The sequence below is a fragment of the Rhineura floridana genome, chromosome 18 (assembly GCF_030035675.1).
Source record: "Rhineura floridana isolate rRhiFlo1 chromosome 18, rRhiFlo1.hap2, whole genome shotgun sequence".
Classification (NCBI taxonomy): Eukaryota; Metazoa; Chordata; class Lepidosauria; order Squamata; family Rhineuridae; genus Rhineura; species Rhineura floridana.
The window spans coordinates 7791341-7815958 of NC_084497.1; the positions used below are offsets into that span (position 1 = coordinate 7791341).

Genomic DNA, 24618 nt, shown 5'->3' on the forward strand with positions numbered 1-24618 from the left:
GCTTCCTGCAACTTGAGCCCATTCTTCCGTATCCTGCACTGTTGGATTTTTGTCTGTTGCACAGCCTTCAGAAGGCCTCCATCACTGCAGGGATGTTCCAGGCTGTTCCAGTTAAGAACACTTAATACATACACACACACACAATCTATCTTCTTGATGAGGGGAAAAATTTAGGCCTTAAAAGCACCTGCAGATAGATATAACAATATTAAGTTTAGAATCCTGTTCTCACAGTGGTCAACTAAATGTTTCCATGGGAGCTCATAAGCAGAACCTGAGTGCAACAGCAGCAACTCTCCCCATTGATGATTTCCAGCAACTGGTTCACAGGCAGATTGCCAATCCTATGCATGTTTACCTGGAAGTAAGTCACTGCATTTAGTGAGGCTTACTCCCAAGGTCCAGTGTGCATAGGTAAGTTTGCAAACCCTGTACATCTAGATTTGGGAGTACTAAATTCTCCTAGGTTCAATGGGCTTTGCTCTCTGACAAACTGAGATAGGATTGCACCTTTACAGTCTCCCTGAGATGGGTCGACCTGCACCACTTGGGATATACCACGTCAGACTGCGGGTCTGTACCACCCCAGGCAGGTCATGCAATCCAATGCTTCTCCATATCAAGGTCTATCCCCCCCCCCCAAGTTCCCTGCATTGGGAAAAAGAGTATGTCAGGGAGAATGCACTTTACAGTATTAATATCATCTCTGATCAAAGGGATTTAAAAAAATTAGGAATCATAATCATGGGAAGGTGCAACCCTATTTTAAAGAAATGTTTGCTTTTAGAAATCTTGTAATAATCATGTAAAGGTGCAATACTATTTCTAATATCTATAATTAGAAATAATGATCATGTAGTGGTGAATACTGTTATTTTTTATAAAATTTATTAGAAATAATAATATAACGGTGCAGTCCTGCTGACTTTTTTTCCTAATAAAGTGAGGGTTTTTTATTCAAAAAGGTACAGTCCTATTAAATATTACTTTATTAGACATAATTGTTGTTGTTGTTATGTGCCTCCAAGTCGACTACGACTTATGGCGACCCTATGAATCAGTGACCTCCAAGGTAGGTATAAATATACCCTTATAAATATAGATATATAAATATAAAGGTGCAATTCTATTATTTCTCATAAAATATCTTATTATTTATATTATTGTATTAGACATAATTAGAACAGAAAGATGCAAACCTATTGCTGTTCTTATTTTTATTAAAAATAATAGTGTACAGGTGCAATCCTGTTATTATTATTTGTTTGCTTGCTTGCTTATATTGAAGAAATCTTTTTTTTACACTACTGCCTATTTTTTACCACTGTGGACGATTCCCACCAACATCCAATGGAGAGCCGGACGTCTCTCTCAGAGAACCACCAGGCCCTTCACCCCTTTGCCCTGCCTCCCTCGTCTCCTCCCGCCCGCGCCCTGACTCTTTTTTCCCTCTCTCATTTCCTTCGCCTCCCGCCCCTTCTGCGCGTGCGCACAAACCCCTTGTGGGCCAGGCATAGAGTCGCCTGAGCTTTCTGGAGCGAAGCCCCATATTCACCAAGGCGGGCTGCGCCGGCGGCGTGACGTCAGCACCATAGGGCGCCGCTGGGCCTTACGCCGCTGGCGCAAAGGCGTTTCTTCCTTGCTTTTGCCTAGAAGGAGAAGGAGGTTTAAAGAGGCAACAGCGGCCATGGGGAGCCTGGAGGGGGGCAGGCCCGCAGGCCCCCACCCCTGAACAGCCAGGGGGAGGGGGAAGAAAGCCAGGTGAGTCGTTTGGGGGGGGTTAAATTGCGGAGGGGTTTAGTTTTTGCTTGGGGGGCCCTTTTATCTATTTCCCCCCATATATTTGCATTGGTTTATTTGGGGGGGGGCAGAGAAAGTGTCCCTAATGCAAAAAATGTGGGGAGGGAGGAGGAAGGTCTACTTTGCATAAGGGGTTTTAATTTTTTTTAGATATTAAATTTGCCTTGTTGCAACTCTCCCCCTTTTTGGGGGGCACGCTTTGCAAGCATTTTGTGGGGTAGAAATTTATGTTGTTGTGGGGTGGCGAGGGGAGAAAGAAAGAGGCTTAGCTGGGGGTGGGTTAAACTTGGAAGATTGGAAGCGGAGAAGGCCAGGCCCTGTTGCTCTCCCCCCCCCAATTTTGTGTATAAGGAGTGCTTTTTCCCCACCCCTTAAATAAATGCAATGAGGTCCTCACCTTTCTCTCCCCACCTTCCCCCCCCCTTTTTTGCATTTGGGTTTGTGTGCACTGGATAAAAATCGATATGCTAAAATCAGGCAACCCTCCCTTACGAACACAGCCCAACTCTTAAAGGCCTCTTTAAAAAAAACCCAGCAAAAAGTGAATTTTCATTGTGTGGGAAAGTGGGGTGCGTGTGTCTGTGAACTGGAGAGGCTGGCCTTTATTTTATTTTCTCCTTTCCTGTGCAAAAGCAACAAACTGTGTGCCTTGGGCCTGTTTATTTTCTTTTTTTAAACTCCCATATATATATATATATATTTTGCTTTGCAAACGAAATGAAAAGCCGTTGTGCGATCTGGGCATTCTTTATTTTCGTTGTGGACTATTTTGTTGTTGTTTTTCCAAGGGGGAAAAAACTTTCATTATTTTTTTCCCCCAGTAAAACAAGCAGGAGAAAATGGCTTGTGGCGTGTGGTAGTGGTTTATAGCTGGAAAGTTTGCATTTTTAATATAATAATATGATTTTATATATATAATCATATTTGCAAACAAAAAGAAACGGTTCCACGTAAACAACGGAAGCCTCGCTGTCTTATGAGTGTACTTTAAATTTTTCCTCCAGTGGGACTTGGGGTTTTTTTCCCTTACCCATCTCTTTTCCAAAACACAACAATAGCAACATCCATAATGTGGGTATGTTCATGGAAAAGGTGAGAAAAAGAGAATGAAGGTAACAGAGGACGAGAGACCAAAGGAAGAATGAAATGAAACTTTGAAATAAAAATCCTAGCAGGGTGGTTGCTGGATTTTTTTGGGGGTGGGTGGGAGGGTCACTGCAACAGTAGGTGAGTGCATTTCTCACTGTCCCACCCCCCAATGTGGGAAACCCAGGAGAAGCTTCACCAATTGGCCTTTTTTCCTTGCACCCATTTTGGATCAGGTCTTCTGTCTCCCACCATTTAGAGTTTCTCTTTAATTTCTCCCCCACCCACCCCAAAAAAGTGAAAATCTGCTCACCAACTGTTGCAATGCTGTTGTTTTGGAAAAAAGAGGGTCTCTTCCATGGTCTCTTTCTGTGTTTAAAAAATTGCATCCTTTTGACCTCTTCCTACCCCCCCCAAAACCCCATCCTCCAACATGATTTGACGTGGAACGAGTAAACGTCCATTGCATGTTGATTTGAACTCATTGGATTCTTTCTGTTTATGAACTTAAATATCCCTGTTCCTAATGTCTAGAGGGTTTTGGAGTTGAGAGATAGGATGTGTTTTGGCTTGGCACGCTGTGGATGGCTGTCTGGGTGTCCAAGTGCAAAGGGGACCACCCATTTGTTGCCTTGCTAGCTAGTTGAGACCATCTATAATTTTATTTTCCAACCGTTACCTTGTTATATGTTCTGGGTGCAAAGTGCCTTCGTGGCAGGTTTTACAGCAACTTGATAGACAGGATATGTATATATAGAGATATGTACAAAACCCTTGATTTATTTGCCCAGACCAGTGTTTGCAAAACTGCTGCCTCGGTTTTCATTTTGTCTATCTATATTTTCCTGGTGAGACCCTTCTGGAGCTGATAGCAAAAGCATGTGGATCTGTTTGCCAGCAGAACAGTAGACCAGGAAGTACATCTGATTCCCCCCCCCCCCAATATCCTCACAGAGAACGCTAGGGAATTGCTTTAAAAATAAAACAGGGAGTTAAAGAACTTCCGAAGCGTAGGCAATAATGGATGATGGGAGCAGTCGAGTTGAGCTGGGAAGATTTGGAGATGTGGAACTTGAAAAATGTTGTGCCGAGTCCATGGAAGTTTTTTTTTAAATTAACCATAAATGATTTGCTCCTTCAAAGCTGTCGTTGCTTATCTGCTATTAACATTTATATTACCTAGGAACATAGGAAAGTGCCTTATACATAAAAGTAAGTAAAATTTGCTTTCGGTCACAGACCAGTACATACACATCATAAATAAATCAAAATCATATAAAATACACAAATATGTGAGGTCTTGCTGGTATCTTTTCAGTGCCAGGTAAAGACATTTTCTCCCAGATATTTGATAGACTGAGATGATGTAAGTTGCTTGGGAGCATTGGAATATCAAGTGACTCATCAATCTAATAAATAATAACAATCATCTTTGGAGATTACAATCAGTAATGTTGGAAGGCAAGGAGGGTGCAGGATGAACCTCAAACATCTGTCAGGAAAACACATAATAGACTAGGAGCGTTCCTCTCTCCCTTAGCTGAACGTTGGAAGATTCTGGACAGACAGAAAGGAACCCCTCTTCACACAGTGCATGATTAAACTGTGGAACTCCCTGCCGCAAGAGGCGGCGATGGCTCCCAACTTTAAAAGGCAGATTAGACATATTCATGGGGGAAGGATAAGGCTGCCAATGGCTACTAGCCATGACAGCTATATTCTCCCTCTGCTGTCGGAGGCAGGATACTTGTGAACACCAGTTCCTGGAAACTGCAGGAGGGGAGAGTTGCACTCAGGTCCTGCTTGCAGGCTTCCCATTTGGGCAACCTCGTTGGCCACTGTGAGAACCGGGTGCTGGATTAGATGTGCCTGATCCAGCACTGCAGGGCTCTTCTGTTGTAACTGTTGAGTAGGTCACAGGTGTGTGTGCGTACGTGCATGATGGCTTCTCAATAATAACCTTCCCTGTGGCATGTTGAGGTGGTTTAAGGAAAAAAATAGCCTTCCTTTCATCCCGTGTTATGGCAGATGAGAGCCTCGCCGTCACCTCGGGGCGACTCTGCCTCCGCCACAGATCGCCCTCCCCGGCCATGCGCAGCTATGGTGAAGCATTGGGCGCATGTCTGGTTGCGCTCTCCTTTCCACGTGTGTGGACTCGGCCGGCAATTGTCTCTTCCCTTCCTGCCCACCGTCCGTTCCCTCTCCATGCTGCCTCTGTCTGAGTTTATCCTTGGCGGGATCTTGACAGGGCCTTCTTGGTGGCTGTGCCCCCCCAAGACTTTGGCCTTCCCTACAGAGGGGAGGCTCACAGAGCCCCATCCCATTGGTAGGCTTCCAACCGACAGGCGAAACCCTTTTAGGAACCCAGGAACCTGCAAGGTAGGGGCTCCACCATGAAGTTGTGGCCTCTTCCCCCTTTGACTGTAAATAGCCGTTTGGAGCCGACCGTGGCTTCTTTCTCGCTTGCTCTGCAGCGTTGTGTCTTAATCTTGTGTTTTTAATTTAACAATTGAAAAAAACAAAACCCTGGCCGCCATTTTTCAGATCGTCTTCTCTGACCTGTTTTTGCTTAACCTGTTTGCGAGTTGGTTTATTCTTTTTTTAATCATTATTTTGGACGCCTTGGGAAATCCTTTTTAGCGGATAAAGTGAGGTGTAAATGTAGCAAACGAATGGGTGAATAAAAGCAAGCGGCATGCTAAGGGGTTTCTCCCATCCCAGAATGTCCTCTCCGTTGCTCGTGGTGTTCCAGTATTGTCTTTGGCAGATGGGTCGCCGTGGAAGGTTTTTTTTAAAAAAAAAGTTTGGAAAAATGAAGCAGAAAAGTTTGAAAGATGAAGTGGAAAAATGAGGCATGGGCAACGTCTGTGGCCTTCCAGAAGTTGCTGGACAGGGGCAATGAGAGCATTCCGTCCCACGTGCAAAGATGGAGGAATGCCTCTTCTGAGTAGTAGGAATGCCTCTATTTAGAAAAGAGGCATTCCCTCCTGAGAGAAGGGAGATTCCTCCTCTTAAATCAAGGATGAGGGATGCCTGTGGTCCTCCAGACATTGTTGGACTCCAGGTCCTGGCAGCCAGCCATCGGGGATGGTGGGAGTTGCCGGCCAACATCTGGAAGGACATGGCTGTCCCCCACCCTTTGGAGTGGACCCTTCGCAGGTCAGCCTGGCCGCAGCAACAATGGCACATTGCAAACGGAGGCCTGTCCGGCACATCTTTGAATTGTGGAGTTGGCTCCCAGAAGAGGCAGTGACGACCTGGATGGCTTTAAAAGAGGATTAGATGAACTCATGGAGCCTACCAGTGGCTACTAGCCACAGTGGCTACGCTTGGTCTCCATGGGCGGAAGCAGTATATTTCTGAATCCCAGAGATTGCTCTTTGCTCTTCGGACCTGCTTAGAGGTTTCCCATAGCCAACTGGTTGGCCACTGTGAGGACAGGACGCTGGCCTAATATGGGCCACTGGCTTGATCCGGCAGGCTCTTTGTCAATGCCGCTTGGGGGGGGGGACAGTCCCCTGCCTCGTTGCTTCTGCTCCCTTTATTCCCATGAGTTCTCTGAAGCAGAAAAATCTTTCTAATTTTTCCACCCACCCCGGGAAGAAGAGGGGACCCCTCTGCTGCAGGAAACACGCGGTTGGTTTCTGCTCTTTCCTGAAAAAAACTAGCTTGGGGGAAAAAAGATCTGTCTGGCTTGAGGGTAACAATGACCAAAGTAATGCTAAATGGCTGGTTGTTGTTGTTTCCTGTGTGTGGGTCTGTTAAATCCTTAAAAGGGTTATCAGGAGGTCAGTTCAGCACAACACAAGGAGCGGACCTTTAGTGTGGTGGCCCCAACCCTTGGGAATCCCCTCCCCTTAAATATTAGACAGGCAGGATTACTGTAATGCGCTCTATGGGGGGCTGCCCTTGAGGTTGGTCCGGAAGCTGCAGCTGGTGCAAAATGTGGTGGCAAGACTGCTCACTGGGGCAGGGTATCGCCAACATATCACCCCGCTGCTGAAAGAATTACACTGGCTGCCCATTTGCTACCGGGCCAAGTTCAAGGTTTTAGTTTTGGTGTACAAAGCCCTACACAGCTCGGGACCAGGATACCTGAAAGACCGTCTTATCCCTTATATTCTCAGTCGATCACTGCACTTTGCAGGTGAGGGCCTCCTGCAGATACCATCTTATCAGGAGGTCCGTTCTGCACAACACAGGAAGGGGACCTTTAGTGTAGTGGCACCGACCCTTTGTAATTCCCTCCCCTTAAATATTAGACAGGCGCTGTCTCTGTTATCTTTTCGGTGCCTACTGAAGACCATCCTCTGTCAACAAGCCTTTTAAGTAGAGACCTTATCCCAGTTGGAATTGCTTTTTGTTGGATGTTTTTAAAGCTTTTTTAAAAAGGTTTTGTTTTAATATGTTTTTAAAGGTGTTCTAATATATTTTAATGTCTGTTTTTATGGTGTTTTTGTTTGCCGCCCTGGGCTCCTACTGGGAGGAAGGGCGGGATATAAATTTAACAAATAATAATAATTTAGACCGGCGGTATTCAAGTTTTATTGTTTCTTTTTCTGGGAGCTGCTTGACCATGTGATGGCGGGTGTGTTTTCTTGAAAGCCGGGTAGTGCGCCTCGAGCACTCTTACCCAGTGGTCCGTGGCTGCGCTTGGCTGTTTGGGTGGACCTTTGGCTTGTGTGGGGCAACGTCAAGGCCAGACGGGCACTGAGTGTGTGGTGGGGTGACTATAGCTCAGTGGGCAGAGCCCCGGTTTTCCCTGGAAGAGGATCCTGGGTTCAGTTCCCCATGACATCTCCAGGCGGTGAAGCTGCGGCCAGTCAGTAGACCAGAGGCTCCCAAACATTTTTTCCCCATGGACCACTTGAAAATTGCCGATGGGCCTCGGACGACCCCTGATTGATTTTCTGCCGGTGGTAGCAATTGTAAAACACTTTGCTAGATGCTGCGTGATTTTTTTTTAGTGTATTTCACGGCTTCTTTCACACGTTGTATTTCATAGTATTAATATGTGCCCTCCGTAGAATTCCAACTGCAACGCAGTGAAATATAAGGGAGAAAAGTTGCCATGAAAATACAATCAAAAATCAACATGAACTTGCTGCATGAATGAAGTTTGCGGACCGCTGGCGGTCTGCAATCCACGGTTTGGGAGCCCCTGGTGTAGACCACGCCAAACTAGATGAACCAGTGGCCTTGCTCAGTATAAGGCAGCTCTCTCTATTCCTATGAACAAACATTGTTGGATGTGCCCCAGAATCCTACTTAGCGGAGGTTCCTCAGCAGAAAGTTTAAAAGCCATGGGTCAAGAATTAAAAATACTTCGTTATTGTGGGAAGGTGGGGGTTGTAAGAGGCCCCAGTTTGGTTGATGTCTTCTAGCGTCCAACCGCAGCGTAAGAACCTAAGCAGAGACCTTCAGTGGCAAGATCAGGCCAAAGGGGGCCCATCTAGTCCAGCGCCCTGTCCTCCCAGTGGCCAACCAGACGCCCATTGTGAGAAGCCCACAAGCAGGATCTGAGTGCAACAAACAGCTTAATCCAGACAAGACTGAGAAGCTGCTGTTGGTGGGCGGTTCCTCTGACCGGCTGATGGCAACAGCTCTTTCCTCAGCTTTGTGTTCAACGCCTGGTGGTTTTGCAGGGTAGACTACCCTTGAACATGGAGGCTCTACTTTGCCATTAGAGCATTCTCAGAAGCTTTTTTCTGGCCTGTCCCACCCCCCCAAAGAAAGGTGCTGTAGCTGCTGCTGTGGCAAATGGAAATGGAAATGGACTGCCTTCAAGTCAAGACTTATGGTGACCCTATGAATAGGGTTTTCATGGTAAGCGGTATTCAGAGGGGGTCTTCCATTGCCTTCCTCTGAGGCTGAGAGGCAGTGACTGGCCCAAGGTCACCCAGTGAGCTTCAGGGCTGTGTGGGGATTCCATCCCTGGTCTCCCAGGTCGTAATCCAACACTCTAACCACTATGCCACACTGGCTCTCCTGTGGCAAAGGGGATTATTATTATTTATTTATTATTATTATTACATTTATATCCCACCTTTCTTTCAAGGAGCTCAAAGTGGCTTACAAACGTGGTTCTCTCCCTCCCCGATTTTATCCTCCCAAGAACCCTGTGAAGTAGGTTAGAGATTGTGACTGGCCCGAGGTCACCCAGTGAGCCTAGATTTGAACCCTGGTCTCTCCCAGGCCCCAGTCTGACACTCTTAACCACTACACCACACTGCCTTTCCAGTATATACTGGGTTGTATCCAGTGTTAGTCCCGCTCAGAGTAGACCCTTTGAAAAAAAATGGACGTGACTAACTCAGGGCAGTTGGTTTTAGCGGGTCTGTTCCAAGTGTACATTGGTTGGATTAGTTTTTATAGGGGGTGTGTGTGTTTGTCTGACATTGCTGACCAGAGAATGTTGTTCATGGGCAGCATATATAGTATCAGTTAACAGCAGTTGAGAAGCCTCTCTTTTGCAAACTTGCCTGAATCACCTGCCCACCCGAGCCTCTTTAAAAGCTATTTAAGAAAAGGATGGCCTTCCAGATGTTGCTTGGACTGCCGTCATCCCTGACCATTGGCCATGCTTGCTTCTGGGAGTTGGAGTCCACCAACATCTGGCAGGCCACAAACATTCCCCATCCCTGGTATAAGAAGAGGCACTCCCCGCTTTCCGGAGGGAATGCCTCTTCTGAATAGAGGCATTCCTCCATCTCTTGCATGTGGTAAGGAATTAGACTAGGGCTGGGGGGCTTGTGGAGCCCTCCAGGTGTTGCTGGGCTGCGGCTCCTGTCATTTCCTTGCTCTTAAGAGGCACTCTGCTCTCTCTCGGGAGGGAATTCCTCTTCTGAATGGAGGCATTCCTCCATTCCTCGTCTGCCATTGTCAGAATGACAATAAAATCAAACAGAGGCAGTCACGGAAAAGTGAAATAATGGACATGAGCTAATTACTGCTATTAAAAGATTGGGTAGCCACCTGCTCAATCTCAGAAGCGCTGGAATCTTTTTTTTTGCATTTGTGCCCGGAGGCGAGCCAAGTAAATCAACAACAGAGAGCACCAGGGAAACACAATTGCTGCAATCAACCTCATCTTTGAACCGTCCGGAATTAGCAGACACTCTCCAAGGGCAGCCCCATGTGGTGTGGTAGTCAAGCTTTACCAAGAGCTACCTAAAAATTATATTAAATTGTGAGAGACAGGAATGAGTGTGGTGGTGGTGGGGAGCAGTCTGTTCTTGGAGATTCTTGCTGAACAGGTTTCTAACTGGAATACATTGATTTTTTACTCCCCCCCCCCCAAAAAAAAAACAACCCTGCAAGCTGATCCGGATAGGAGCATGAATGTTGGGCCATGGATATTGGTAGCTGGTGCCCCTTGGGACCAGCAGGGTGGAAAGCAGGGATCCCAAACAGACATTGAGCAGGGGGTTACATTGAGCAGGGGGTTGGACTTGATGGCCTCATAGGCCCCTTCCAACTCGACTATTCTGTGATTCTATGACAGAGCCAACTAATTCCAGTTTCCACCCTCCTCTTCCTCCTTGCTTAGGCAACTGAGGAGGAGGATGCTTTGTGTCAAAAGGGCAAAAGCAGGGTTTCAGATACAATGGGATGCCATTTCTACTCAAGACGGCAGGCCTCGCCTTTAGAAACGCCACTGAATTTTGCCTGAGTGTTCCTGAGGAGGAGGAGGAGCAGTTTTTTAATCTTTGTTTGGGAACGGTTGGATGCCGTTTTGAATCAAGATGGCAGACCAAGCCTTTCAAAGATGCATGGATTTTAGCCAGATTTTGCAGGAGGGTGTCTGAGATCCAGGAGCAGTTTTTGTCGATACAACTGGATGCCATTCTTGAATCAAGATGGCAGACTTCACCTTTCGAAGGTGCGCTGATTTTAACCAGGGCCGGTGCCAAAGGGTGGCCAGGTCAGGTCCTGGCCGAGGGCCCCTGCAGCCCAGAGGGGCACTGCGGGGCCTCTCCTTCAGGTGTGTGGGTAGCACTCCCCTTCTGCAATCCTCAGCAGGGTCAACTTCCAACCGTGCTGCAGAGACAGAGCTCCCAGCCTTAGAGAAGCCTCTGCCACAATCTTGGTTGATGGTTGATGGCAGCGACCTGCACATGTCATTCACAGAAAGAGATAAGAGGTAGGTGGAGCGGTCCCACACGGTCTGTAGGGGGGGCTGGGAGCAGGGGGCCTGGGGCAGACTGGGGCCAATCACACCTGGGGCCCAAGGGCCCAGTCACACATGGGGCCGGCACTGATTTTAACCACCAATTTCCAAAACTCCACTAATTTTTGTTGTTGGGTCCTTGAAAATCCCGATCAGCGCCGCGTAGGAGACCACTGGCACATACATTTAGCATACGTGTATATTTAATCCCCCCCCCCGGAGTGCACACCCACACACACACAGACTTGCTTGTAAGCCACTTTCTCGAGTGATGTGAGCCAGCTTGTGTGAAGCGCCTCTTTCACTCTTTAGCCCCCCTCCTCCTCTCTCCCCCAGTGCCAAATTGCAGGCATCGCGTTTCTCCTGGGGCCGTGCGCCTTGCGAGAACAGCCGGGGAACGACAGCCCTGGTGGGTAAGACAACGCTGGAGCTGCCTAGCCAACTCCAATCGAATCCTGTTTTCTGTTTGTGATGTGGAGGGAACTTGGTAGCGGAACGTTGCCTCAAAAAAATTGTTGTTGTTATGTGCCTTCAAGTCAATTACAACTTGCGGCGACCCTATGAATCAGTGACCCCCAAGAGCATCTGTCATGAACCACCCTGGTCAGATCTTGTAAGTTCAGATCTGTGGCTTCCTTTATGGAATCGATCCATTTCTTGTTTGGCCTTCCCCTTTTTCTACTCCCTTCTGTTTTTCCCAGCATGATTGTCTTTTCTAGAGAATCATGTCTTCTCATGATGTGTCGAAAGTAGGATAACCTCAGTTTCATCATTTGAGCTTCTCGTGATAGTTCTGGCATCTTTAGTTTTAAGTGAAAGTTTATAGCTCAGTAGCGGAACATCTGCTTTGCATGGGAATGGTCCCAGCACCTGCAAGTAAAATAATCGTTCCTGACCGTTGGGCATGCTGGCTGGGGCTGATGGGAGTTGAAGTCCAACAACACCTGGAGGGCGCTGTTATTTTCCACCCCTGATTTACACAACACTGAGCTAGATAGGCCAGTGGCCTGACTCGCTACAAGGGAGGTTCCTGTGTAAATCTGCTCTTTATTCAGAACCATGAGGACTAGAATCTTTCTTTTTAGGACAAAGGGCCCCAGGTTCCATCCGGGCCATCTCCAGACAGGACTGAGAAAGGCTCCAAGCCTGAAACCCTGCAGAGCTGCTTCTTGTCAGCATAGATGATACTGAGCTAGATTTTCTGTTTAAGAACATAAGAGCCCGCTGGAACAGGCCAAAAGCCCATCTAGTCCAGCGTCCTGTTCTCACAGTGGCCAACCACAGGTGCCCCCAAAGTGAAGCCCTGAGCACCAACAGCTGTCCCCATTCGTGATTTTCTGCAGCTGATATTCACAGGTAGACTGCCCCTGACCATGTGGTGGCAGAGCATAGCCATCCTGGCTCCTCCGTGAATTTGTCTAAACCTCTTTTAAAGCCGTCCAAGTAGGTGGACATCGCTGCCTCTTGTGGCAGAGAATTCTGTCGTTTAATGTTGCGTTACATAGTTTTGTTGTCTGTCCTGAATCTTCCAACATTTGGCTTAATTAGATGTCAATGAGTTCTAGTGTCCTGAGCAAGGGAGAGTAACTTTTCTCTGTCCACTTTAAGAGCATAATTTAATGCTCTTCTAGCATGTCGCGTCTTGCTTGCCTTTTCTCTAAACTGAAAAGCCCCAAATGCTGCAACCCTTTCCTCACGGGGAACTCGTAAAAAAAACAACACCCAACTTCTGACTTTGCAGAGAGCAGCTGCAAATGATTTTCACATCCTGCTTTCTGAAAACTCTGGGAAAGTGCAGCCCCCACTCTTAAGGGCGATTATGGAAATACGTTCAGTTGAAGATGCCGGCCCACCAGAGATGTCACTCGTGCTTTGGTTTGCGTGCGCACGTACGTTCTGTGGCCTAAAATGTGGCCTTGCTTGTTCTTTTTGTGAAAGAACGCTTTCCTTGGTCTAGCAGAGAGGAGACCTTTGATTACTTGTCCCAAGAGATTGAGCGAGTGGAGATTTAGCAAGCCTTGTTTAAAAGATTGCTGGTTACTCTTTGGGGAGGGAAATGTGAAACCCTGCGAAGGAATATCCCCCTCGGAGATGTGATTGCTGCCTTCTGAGTGCCCATGCACCTCATGCTTGATTCCTTAAATCCCTCTTCTCTTTTTTTTTTTTGCATGTGTGTATGCGCCTGTCTCATGTGCAGTGAGTGAGTGAGTGAGTGAGTGAGTGAGTGAGTGAGTGAGTGAGTGAGTGAGTGAGTGAGTGAGTGAGTGAGTGAGTGAGTGTGTGTGTGTGTGTGTGTGTGTGTGTGTGTGTGTGTGTGTGTGTGTGGTATTTTTAGATCGTTCCTGTTTGCTTTTCAATCCTCACGCCAGCACTTCAAGACTTATTTTTTTCCATTGTGGCATCTCGCAGTTCCCTTCGGTATTGCATGGCATAATATATATATTTTCTCCGCTACCCAGGTGAGTAGCTTGTCTAGAAAGGAGAAACCCAGGAATTATGGGAGGTAGAGCTTGCTTTATTTTAACGCCTGGAAAACAGAGGCAGCTTTCATTAATTCCACCCTTTAAGGTGTTGCCCTGACTTTTGGTGTGTGTGTGTGTGTGAGATTAGGTGTATTGTTTCAAGACAGGTTGAAAAAGTTTATGTAAAACAGTAAAGTAAAAGCCACAAGGGTGGCTGGGGGTTGTTATAATCTGTTAGTCACTTTATACCTGGCGATAAACTGGCTATGATGGCACCAGGCGTGTTTACCTTGGGAGAGCATTTCCCAAATGGGCCACCACTGAAAAGACTTGTTCATGTGTGCTTTCCCACTCTGCACCTCCCTCAGGTGAGGCACGTGGAGAACGGCCTCTGACAAAGACTGCAGGATCCAGGCTAGTTTTTATGGGGAGAGCTGTTTCTTGAGGTGTAGAGGTCCTGAGCCGCATGTGGGTCTCTAGTCAAAACCACTCTAGCTCTTTGCATTGAGCCCGGAAGCTAATAGGTTGCCAGGATGGTCTAGCTAGAATCAGTGCAAAATGCTCAGACCTTCTGGCCCTGGTCAGTAATCGGGCCACTGAATTCTGCCCTAGCTGCAGTTTCTGAGATGTGTATTCAAGGGCAGCCCCAAGTATGGCGCACTACAGCAGTCTAGTCTAGGTTATCCTTGTTCGGATAGGGTTGCAACTGGGCCACGAGCCGAAGCTGGTGGAAGGCACTGTCTGTGCCACCGTGGGCACTTGTGTGTCCTGCGACATAAGTGGTTCCAGAAGTGCCCCCCACCACAAGCTGCACACCTTAGGGGGAGGGCAACCCCTTCCAGGGGTAAAGCAACAACACTGGTCTCTGTGCCTTTTTTTTCTGTTCATGGTACAATTGCTTCCCTCCCCCCCTTTTCGTACATGATGCTTCTGAACCATCCCTGTTCTGCCAGCAGATCTTGGTCCTGCGTATTTATTTATTTCGTTAATTAATCACTTCCCATTAACAAAAAATAATAATCCAGAAGCAATTCACCAGTGCAAACAGCAACAACAATTCTGTCGTATGTGAATGCAGTTTGCAATCCATTGCAGACAAAAACTGGGTTTAAAAAGCTCTGCTTCGGAGGCTGCTGTAAAAGAAAGGTTTTTAATAGGCAGTGAAAAGTAATAGAGGCGGTGCCTGTCTTGACATATAATGGGAGGGAGTTCTGAGAGTTAGGTGCCACCATCGTAAAGGCCCTGTTCCTGCATTGTACGGAATGGACCTTCTGATGAGATGGTATCTGCAGGAGGCCCTCTCCTGAAGAAGTGACCATATGGGTATATAAAGGATGAGATGAGCTTTTAGGTATCCTGGTCCCAAGCTGTCGAGGGCTTTATACACCAGAATCAGCATCCTGAAATTAGCCTGGTAGCTAACTGGCAGTCAGTGCAATTCTTTCAGCAGGGGCATAACATGAAGGCAATATTGTGCCCCAGTGAGCAGTCAAGGCCCACTGCATTTTGCACTAGGTGCAGCTTCTGAGCCAATCTCAGGGGCAGCCCCACAGAGAGCACGTTGCAGTAGTCCAGTCCAGAGGAGTTACCTGGGCCTCTAGCAACAGATATGAGCCCACAAGCACCCTGGGACTACAAACCTCCTCCTTCAGGGGTTGTATAAGCAGATGATTGACCGGTTATCTGGACTTGGGAGCCTCCTACCCACAGCGCCTCTGTCGTGCTGAGATTCAGAGTCAGCGATTTGGCCCTCTTCCAGCCCATCACTGAGTCCAGGCACCGGTCCAGGGTTTGCACAGCCTCTCCTGACTCAGATGTTACAGAGAGATGGAGGTGGGTGGCCTCAGTATCCCGACGACACTTCACCCCGAATCTCCTAACGTGACTGCTCCTGGTGGATTCGTGTTGATGTTAAATATCACTGGGGATAAGTTGGTATTCTGTGGCATAATAATCGCCCGATGCCATTCTCCAAAACGGACCCCAGAGATTGGAGCGGGGCCAGTGCAAAGCAGCGCCCTCCATACCCATCTCAGTTTAGGAGGGTATGTGGTATGGAAAGGCGCTGAGCGATCAAGCAGTGTGATGGGGACGCACTCGCCTCCTGTCCTTTTCCCGATAAAGGGTAGCCAACAGGGCTGGACTGGGTCATGATAGTCTGTTTCATCCAAGAATGCCTAATAAATGTTTCCCTGTTGTGGGGTCTGAGGGCGTAGCAGGGACGAGGGTTAATCTGCTGGCTTTCCACCCAAATTCTGGCTTTCGGTGAAGGGACTTTTCATATTTGTTGGCGTGGGCGGAGTGGGGGTGGTTGTGCTTGCTTTAGACACAACAACCTCTAAGCAGGAAATGAGTCCAGTCAACACACAAGCATTTGAATTAAAACTGGAAAAAGATCAACTATGCCAAAGACAGCTACTGACTTTCCCCCCCCAGTCAGGGGTGGCTTTTCTGTACCTGAATGTAGGCTGCACGTTTTTGAGAGCCCAGCCAAAAAAAAAAGAGAGAGAGAGAGCATAATTTCAGGCAATTTTATTTCTCTTGTTAATTTTAACCGACCCTTCCTTAAAGGGAATACATGGTTGTCTCCTGTGTTTATTTTATCCCTACAACAACAGCCTTGTGAGGTGGACTCAGAGAGAGCGAGAGAGCTCTTCTGAGGTCACCAAGTGAGCATCACATGCTGAGCAAGGATTTGAACCCAGGTTGTAGGCTTGAATTAGGGCTGAGAAATGTGGCCCTCCAGGCCTCTGCATCTGGCCCTTGGGACACTCTCTCGCCAGGACACACCCTGCTGGCTGTATTTTATATCCTCTTGGCTAAGATGTGTCTTTGAACTCTGATCCTGCCTGAATGGAGGACAGAGAGGTGTGTGAGTGTATAGAAACTCGCTTATTGTACAAAGATAAAAGTCACACCCATTGCTCCGCCCACTTTTTCCACTGGCATGTGGCCCCTGGGAGATTGCCCAGCGGCTCTCTGGCTGAAAAAAGGCCTTTCCCAGCCCTCGCAGAGAGGGCAGAGCAAATTTTGTTTTGTGTTGATCCCACACAGGGATTGCCGACACGGTTCCCTTCCAGATTTTGCTAAATGACACCATTCCCATCGTTGCTGGCCATGCCGGCTGCTGGGAGTTGGCATCCAACAACATAATATGTTTTTAAAGATGTTTTGTTTTCAAGTCTTGTTTTTAAGATGTTTTAGAGTGCTTTTTGGTGTTTTTTGTTTGCTGCCCTGGGTCCTTCTGGAAGGAAGGGTGGGATATAAATTTAAAAGATAAATAGATAATATTATGAGAAACGGCTTATGAAAATGTGTACATTAGTCAAAACCACCTACAAAAATGTGTCGAGGAGGAGAAATCAGCACTAAAATGGTGAAGAATTTTCATGAGGGTTAAAAAAAAAACACAAATTGCTAGAGAAATGTGGCAAACAGAATTTAAGAGTGGAAAAATGAGATTCATCCATCCCAACATGCACCAGGGTAAGAAATAACACCCTATGTCAAACTCTGGTATGGGGCTCCTCACTTCTGTATATAGAAGTGGGCTCGACTGACAAATCTGACCTGGTCTCAAGTAGAGATGTGGAAGCCCAGAGAAAAAATATAGAAAAATTAGAGGGGGGGGAAATACTCCCCCCCCCATTTTCCCAAAGCGTTTTCTTTTCGTTTTTGCTTCTTGAAAAAATGGGGGAAATTTTAGCACTATGATATGTGAAAAGGAACTCCCCCCCCCCCCCTGGAAAATTGCTGAGGATCTTCAACCACAATTCCTCAGACACACCACGGGCCACCTGAATGAAGTCATTGGCTACTGGTTGGGAACCCTAGTAGAGATGCTTGTTTCAATCTGGAGAAACCTTCCATTTTTTGGAAGTCCATGATAAATACGATCATAGGAGGAAGCAGAAATAGATAGTGATAGCTCTGAAAATGAGACTGATTACATTTCATATCTTTTCATTGAGTTTTGGTTCCCGCCCCTGAGACATAAATCAGAATTCATAATTGTTTTTCTCTCTGATGTTGATGGTTTTTCCTGTTTTCATTTTTTTTTTTTTGCCTGATCCTGATAAACTGGCAAAATGAAAGAGATCCTTAAAGTTCAGGGGCTCGTGGCTCCCATGTGTAACAAAAAAAATTAAGAAAGCAAATCCAACCTCTAATTATTCTCTGAATAAACTGTACTTTTAATATTCCAATCATGGAAACTGAATGGCGAACTGGGATGCAGTTTATGTTCCTAAAGTGACTTTTGATCTGTAAAGGGCACAGACAAAAAAAGTATTGCATATTTTTTTCAATTTCCCCCGCAATTTTTGTCCGGGAGGAACCTGGATTCATATTTTGAATATGGACTTCAAAATTTCTGGACATTTTACATCTCTAGTCTAAAGTAGTTTCTGGCATTGGTACAGAACAATGTCCTTAGGACGGTAAGGAAGTGATGCTTTTACTCCAGGGGTCTGGGAGACCTCAGGCCCGGGGTCAAGAAGCACTGCCCGCCCAGATCTTTCTGTCTGGCCCTTGAGACTCCCCCGTGGGTCCGGACCACACTTCCTCTGATCTCTTCCCCCATTCCCCCACCCCATCACCGGTCTGCAGCCTCTAGAAGGTTGCTCACCAGGGACTGTGGCCCTTGGGTGAGAGAGAGAGAGAAAGGTCCACACTCTTGTTTTACTAGATTGCAAGCCTGCACTGCAGGCAGGGTTTGTGCGACACCGACCTTGTGTTAACGACTGGGATTGTCTGTTTATGATGCGGCTTCCTTTTTTCTCCGCGGCTGGCCTCTTCCTCCTCCCTCTGAGCAGCGTCAGTCTCTGCCTGACGTAGGCTGAGACTATGAATTTAGGGAGGCTTCCTCTCTGGGCCTGGCTCCCAGCTGTCAAACAAGGAAATAAAAAGAGGCTATCCGTGCCGTGAGCGGGAGAAGCGAGAACCGGCATCTTTCTTCAGCCTGTCCCGTAGCAGAGTTTTGCTTGGTTGCCCGCTTCAGGAAGAATGCGTGCTTGTTCAAATCGGGATTTTTTTTTTTTTTAAATGACAGCGACTGCTTCTTTCGAGACAACCCAAAAGAAGGGTAAGAAAGCCGTCAGCGTCATAACACCACTCCGTGGAAATGAGTTCGCTTAGCATTTAGCCCTTTGTGTGCTGGGTTGGACCAGGAATCCTGTCTAACCCCAAATCCTGCTTCCAACGTGGGTCGGTCCGGTGCCTCTGGGGAAGCCTGCAAGTGGGGCACCGAAGGCACCAGCCCTTCTTCTCTGTCCCCGGTGCCTGCTTTTGGAAGGCAGTCTGCCTTTTTGTGCATGGGAGGCCCCCGTATTCTGTGTGAACTTCTCCAGCTTGAAAACTTTCCTAAACTTTTCTGTTTTAAGGTAGCTTAGGTTTTTGACCTGCGACTCTGATCTTGGAGACTCTTGGTTGGTAAATGCAATTTATAAGCCTGGGTTTGGGTTTAGCTGGCACCCTCCTTCCCTTGCTTGACATCTTTTATTGGCTTCCTCCCCTCCTCCTCCATTTTAGTCATGTCTGACGTCAGCCTCCTAACCTTTCGTTGTAATAATCTCGAAAATAATAACTCTGCAATCCTATGTGTGTTTGCTCAGAGGTGCATGGGGGTTTGATCCCTAGCATGCGTAGTTATGACTGTGGCCTTAAAAAAAAGTGTTCTGGTTTCCTTTGGATGGGCAGCAATCCAGTGGTGGCCCTACTCAGAGTAAACCTATTGAAATTAAAGGACATGCCTCGCTTAGGCCTGTGGATTTCATTGAACCAGAGTACAGTAAATGAATTTAGATCTTAGAAAAACAGCTAACGAAAGGAAAATGCCCATTAAAAATGGGATGCTCTGATGGGGCAGAGAAGGGAAACTGCCAATTCAGTTGTGTGTGCTTTTCTTCCCCATGCTGCGGATCATTGCTCCTTAAGGCTGGGTCTACATCACAAACGTGAACTTCATTTATGTTGGTTCGTTCAAAATATTTGGAGGCTGATTTTGAGGGTCGGACCATTGTGAGTCAGCTTCCAGTGTAAAAACTCCCAATATAAAATCTATACAAATTTAAAACCATAAAATGTTGTAAAAATTACAACTGGTTTTAAAAAAGGGGGAAAAAGGACCAATTGCAAACAGCGTTCAGCCCAGTAAGAACCATAAAATCAAAGAATTAAAATTGCTTCCTGAAATGGTTTTATACATATGGGTTGTATCCAACTCAGTCATACTTAAAGTAGACCCATTGAAATAATGGACCCAAGTAAGTTGTGTGCATTAATTTCAATAAATCTACTGAAGATTTGTTGTGTATCTATCTATATATAATGACACATACACACACACACAACAATTAAATTATTTAAAGTTTTGGAATAGCAAGTTCCGTCCCAGCATAACAGAACCCAACATCAATCCCACTTAAAAAGGTAAAGGTGTCCCCGCACTTGTAGTGCAAGTCGTAGAGCATCCAATATCCTAACATAGCCCCCATAGACCATGATGGGGGGGGGGATGAGTTTTTAAGCCCCGTTTTAAAATTAACAAGGTTTGAGGCTTTCCTGATCTTACTTGGCTTCATAATTTCCATGTCCAAATAGGTTTTCAGAGCCTTTTTGAAAGCTTCCGGGGTGTGGGGCCTTAAGGTATTTCAACAGGAGCAGAGTGCCGCAGGTATGAGGCCACACCTGAAGAGACCCTGTCCTGCCAGCCTGCTTGCTCTCGCAAGTGAGCCTTTGAGGCAGATCTCATGGCGCGGGCTGGGCTTTTACAGGTGAAGGTGGTCCCCGAGGTCAGCTGGTCTCCACTGTTCTTCAAACTGGTCTCTTCCAGGGGTCTTGGACTCCCAGTTCCCATCATCCCTGTCCATCAGGTGATGACGCATCAGCCTTCCCCTGTGGTTTCATGTAGTTGTCAAACTTTCCATCCCCGGGGCCCGCTTGAGACGTCTGAAATTTACTGAGGCTCACCAGCCGCAAAAGGGTAGCATAGGTGGAGGCAGTTTGTCCTAATCAGCTGGCAGTTGCAGAAGTCGCTTTCTGTTGATATCTAATCCATCTTTGGACGTTGCTAAATTCTTCGCCACATCATTTTCCTTGTGTTGAGGATCCAGGGGCTGTAAGTGCAGGAGGGTTTCTCTTTTCTATTTGCCCTTACATGCCTCTCCATATATTTTTACTCATCTCCTTTTACACTTAACTTGGACATTATTCTCTGTGTATTTCCACTTTATTTTTTTTTTTAAATATGAAGTTATTTCCTTCAACACCTCTGCCTTTTTCACCTCAGAGGAGGGAGACCTTTCTTCCCTCCCTTTCCCCCATACCCCTGAATAGCTTTGTATTTCCTGGCCACCTTTGCTCAGGATAGGAGTAGTTGTGTTGGTCCAACTGAAAAGCTGGGTGGTGTGGATAACCTGTGCAGGGCAGGCTTTGTTTCTGTGGCCAATCAGAAAGTGGCCTTGGCCACGGATGTTAGCATTGACAAGTGTGGAGTGAGCAAGAGGGAACCTCAAGGTGGCTTGTCACAAAGGTCACCCAGCACCATTTTCTGAGATGGATCCTCCAGAATGAACCGGAACCGTCAAAGCACCGTGCGTCAGTAGCCCAAACTGGATGATTTGTCTGGAAGGATGTCATGGTCAGTGGTATTGGAAGTCACAGAGAGGTGTCCAAAAAACCACTCTCTCATCCATTCCCTGCCATATGCCATTGAACTGTGACTGAGTTCATCCCTCCCAAATCCAATTTAAACCTAAATGGAATGGATTGAAAGAATTGGCATAATTGGCTCAGCAATACTGCATTTGAGAAGGATCTTGGAATTATTGTAGATCCTAAGCTGAATATGAGCCAACAGTGTGGTGTGGCTGCAAAAAAGGCAAGGGCTATTTTAGACTGCATTAACAGAAGTATAGTTTCCAAATCGTGTGAAGTATTGGTTCTTTCTATTTGGCACTGGTTAGGCCTCCTCTTGAGTACTGCGCCCAGCTTTGGACAACACACTTTTAAGAAGGATGCAGAGAAACTGGTTCCGAGGAGGGAATGAGAATGATCAGGCGACTGGAAACAAAGCCCTGTGAAGAGGGACTGAAAGAACTGGGCCTGTTAAGCCTTTAGAAGAGAAGACTGAGGGGAGATATGATAGCACTCTTCAAGTCCTTGAAAGGTTGCCACACTGAGGAGGGCCAGGATCTCTTCTCAGTCGCCCCAGAGTGCAGAACATGGAATAATGGGTTCAAGTGACAGGAAGCCAGATTTCAACTGAAAATCAGGAGACGCATCCTAACTGTTAGAGTGGTGCAACAATGAAACCAATGACCTTGGGAGGTGGTGGGCTCTCCAACCCTGGAGGCCTTCAAGAGGCAGCTCGACAGCCACCTGTTGGGGATGCTTAAATTTGGATTCCTGTACTGAGCAGGGGGCTGGACTCAGTTGCCGTATAGGCCCCTTCCAGCTCTACCATTCTAGGATTCCATAATCAAAGCATTACCCAGAGTTGAGAAGTCACAATTTTAAATGAGCTCCACTAGTTCAGTGCAGAGTCTTTGGCCAAATTTGCAAGAGGTGATTGGATGAGAGGATTGTTGTCTGGCCAAATCTCGCAGAATTCCTTGGGGGGATCTGCGATTGCTGTCCCTCTGTCAAGTTTTAGGGGTGGCTGACTGGCTGTGCAGACGTTGCTTATCCGTGGTCTTGAGCTAGGCTGGTAAGGGATTTGCTGTGGTTGGCTGGATTGGCTCAGGAAGAAATAGGATTTAGAGCGGACAGGCTGACAGGTGGTTGTCGTAGGTACGCTTGCAAATTGGTGGAAGAGCTGCTTTTTCGGGGGCAGTGAGCCTGCATAACTTTTGATTAGAACCCAGAATTAGAACAGAATGCGAGTGGAAAAAAATGGTGACGTGCTGCTGCTGGTAACCGCTACTGCCGACTTCCTGGCATGGGAGGACAACTTTTAAAATCCAGCTGCTATATCCTGAAGAAAACATATTTTCACCTTATCTACCTGTTTCGAGTCTATAGCAGCCTTCCACGACCTGGTATCCTCCAGATGATGTTGGACTCGTAAGCCCCAGCAGCCAGTGTGGCCGGTGGTCAGGGTTGATTTTATTTATTTAATTATTAAATTTATATCCCACCCTTCCTCCCAGAAGGAGCCCAGGGTGGCAAACGACAAGCGACAGAACACTAAAAACACCTTTTAAGAAATGAAACGTTTTCAAAACATCTTTAAAAAAAAAAAACCTTTAAAAAATGTTAAGAACGAAACATCTAAAAAAAGAATCTTTAAAACACAAACTTCTATAAAAGTGTTTTTAAAAACATCTTTAAGAAATCCCAGTGCAGGTGCAGACTGGGATAAGGTCTCTACTTAAAAGGCTTGTTGAAATGATATGTGGGAGGCAGGCTCCAAATTGTGGAAAGCTGGTCTGTCGGTATTTGTGGTTAGGCTCGCTCTGCGGAGCTCAGGGTTCGAGATTCACACCACCTCTTCTTGCCAAAATCCTGTGCTCAAATTCCTTTGCACCAACGTGTTTGTGTTGGGGTGGCTGGGCTCCTCCATCTTTTGGGGGGTCCCCCTCTTGCCCTCCTGGCAAGCCTCGCGGTCCCTAATGGTTGTTCTGGGACAAGGTATAACTGGTGACCTTAAATAGGGATGCTGGTGGATCGAGGGGAAATTTCCCATATTGCTCTGCATTTTGAGCATGAGCAAAATACTGGATCAGACCACCTTGGCCTCATAGTAGCCAGCCACAGGTGCCTTGGGGGAACCAGAGTGCAACAGCAACTCTTCCACTGTTTTCTCCCTGGCACCTGGGATTCAGAGGTAGACTGCTGCAGAACATGGAGGCTCCGTATGGTTCTGTGGGCTAGCGGCCATTGGAAAACCCTTAACGGATGCGTGTTTGATCCTCCTCCTCTTGTTAAAGAAGTTGTTGGTCTCTGTATACTTGCAGTTTTATAGTCTTTATTTTTAGCAGAATATAATAAAAAAGCTAGTGAAATAAAAGAGGGTTTGGGGTTTTTTTTTGCTGGGGAGGAGGAGTAGGGTTAGGGAAAGGCAGAAAGGAAACCCTCCTAAAGTTCTGGTTTTCCATCTTGTGACAGTGAGTTCCGTTAAGTTCCATCTTATTTTCCCCCTCCTGTTGATCTGCTTCACCTGACAGCCATGTCATCGCTCAGAGCGACTGGATTATGGGAGAGGAAGAAATTCTCTCTCTCTCTCTCTCTCTTCCCGCCCCTTCATTATTTCTTTAAACCATTTGCCTTCCCAGAATACAGTGACTTCTGCCCACTAAAGCAGTGTAACTTCCTGGTATTTTGTGCCATGAATCCCAGGGCGAACTTTGAACCTGTTGGGGGGGGGGGTGATGTTTGCTCACAGCGCAGGCAGGATTTGAAGGCTTCTACCTCCCTCCCTCTCTCTCTCCCCCCACCCAGTATCAAAAAGTTTGTGCATGTAGAAAACTAGTTCATCAGCAAGCCCGTCTCCCTGACATGCTCGCTTTCTATTGGTAAGAGGTCAGGGTATTGGGTTTCTTTAAGTTAAATGTCATATTTTCTACATAGGCATACGTGCATTCTGAAATGGTCAAGCTTTAAGAAAGGAGTGTAAAATGTTGTGTGTTTTTTCTTTCTGAAAATACAGCTTGGCGCCTTTTCATTGCAGTTTGTTCTTTTGCGATCTCTTTGATTCAGGCCTCTAATGCCTCAGTGGTTCCTTCGGGAATTGCCTGCTTTTTATTCCACTCGCGCTTGAAGAGAAGCCTTGTCTAATCCAGATTAACAGTGTGCCTTTTTTTTTAAAATGGGTGTTTGGGGAAATTCCCCCCTTTCCATCACCGCCTCCTTTTACTTTTAAGCCTCAAGGGCAGACACTCCTCCCAAAAAAGGATTAAAGGATGTAAAACTGGGGGATGTTTCTGTAATGGAGAAAATTCGAGTCATTAAATGATCTGCCAGGACCCTCAGCAATTTTTCCCAGGGATGATGGGAAAAAATGTTTGGGAACCACTGACCTACATCATGCTATCTCCTCGAAATAACAATGGGTCTTCTGGAGGATCCTGCTACAGTGACCTGGCGAGGTTAAAGATGGGG

At 46.7% G+C, this 24618-nt stretch overlaps 1 protein-coding gene across 1 annotated transcript in view; it reads left to right on the top strand.

Annotated features, from left to right (window-relative positions):
- Positions 1-1484: 1484 nt before the first annotated feature.
- Positions 1485-24618, top strand: part of CSNK1G2 (casein kinase 1 gamma 2) — a 52124-nt gene continuing 28990 nt past the window's right edge. The window contains exon 1 of the mRNA XM_061600848.1: positions 1485-1761. The gene's annotated coding sequence lies outside the window, so the exon portion shown is untranslated. The remainder of the gene's footprint in view (positions 1762-24618) is intronic.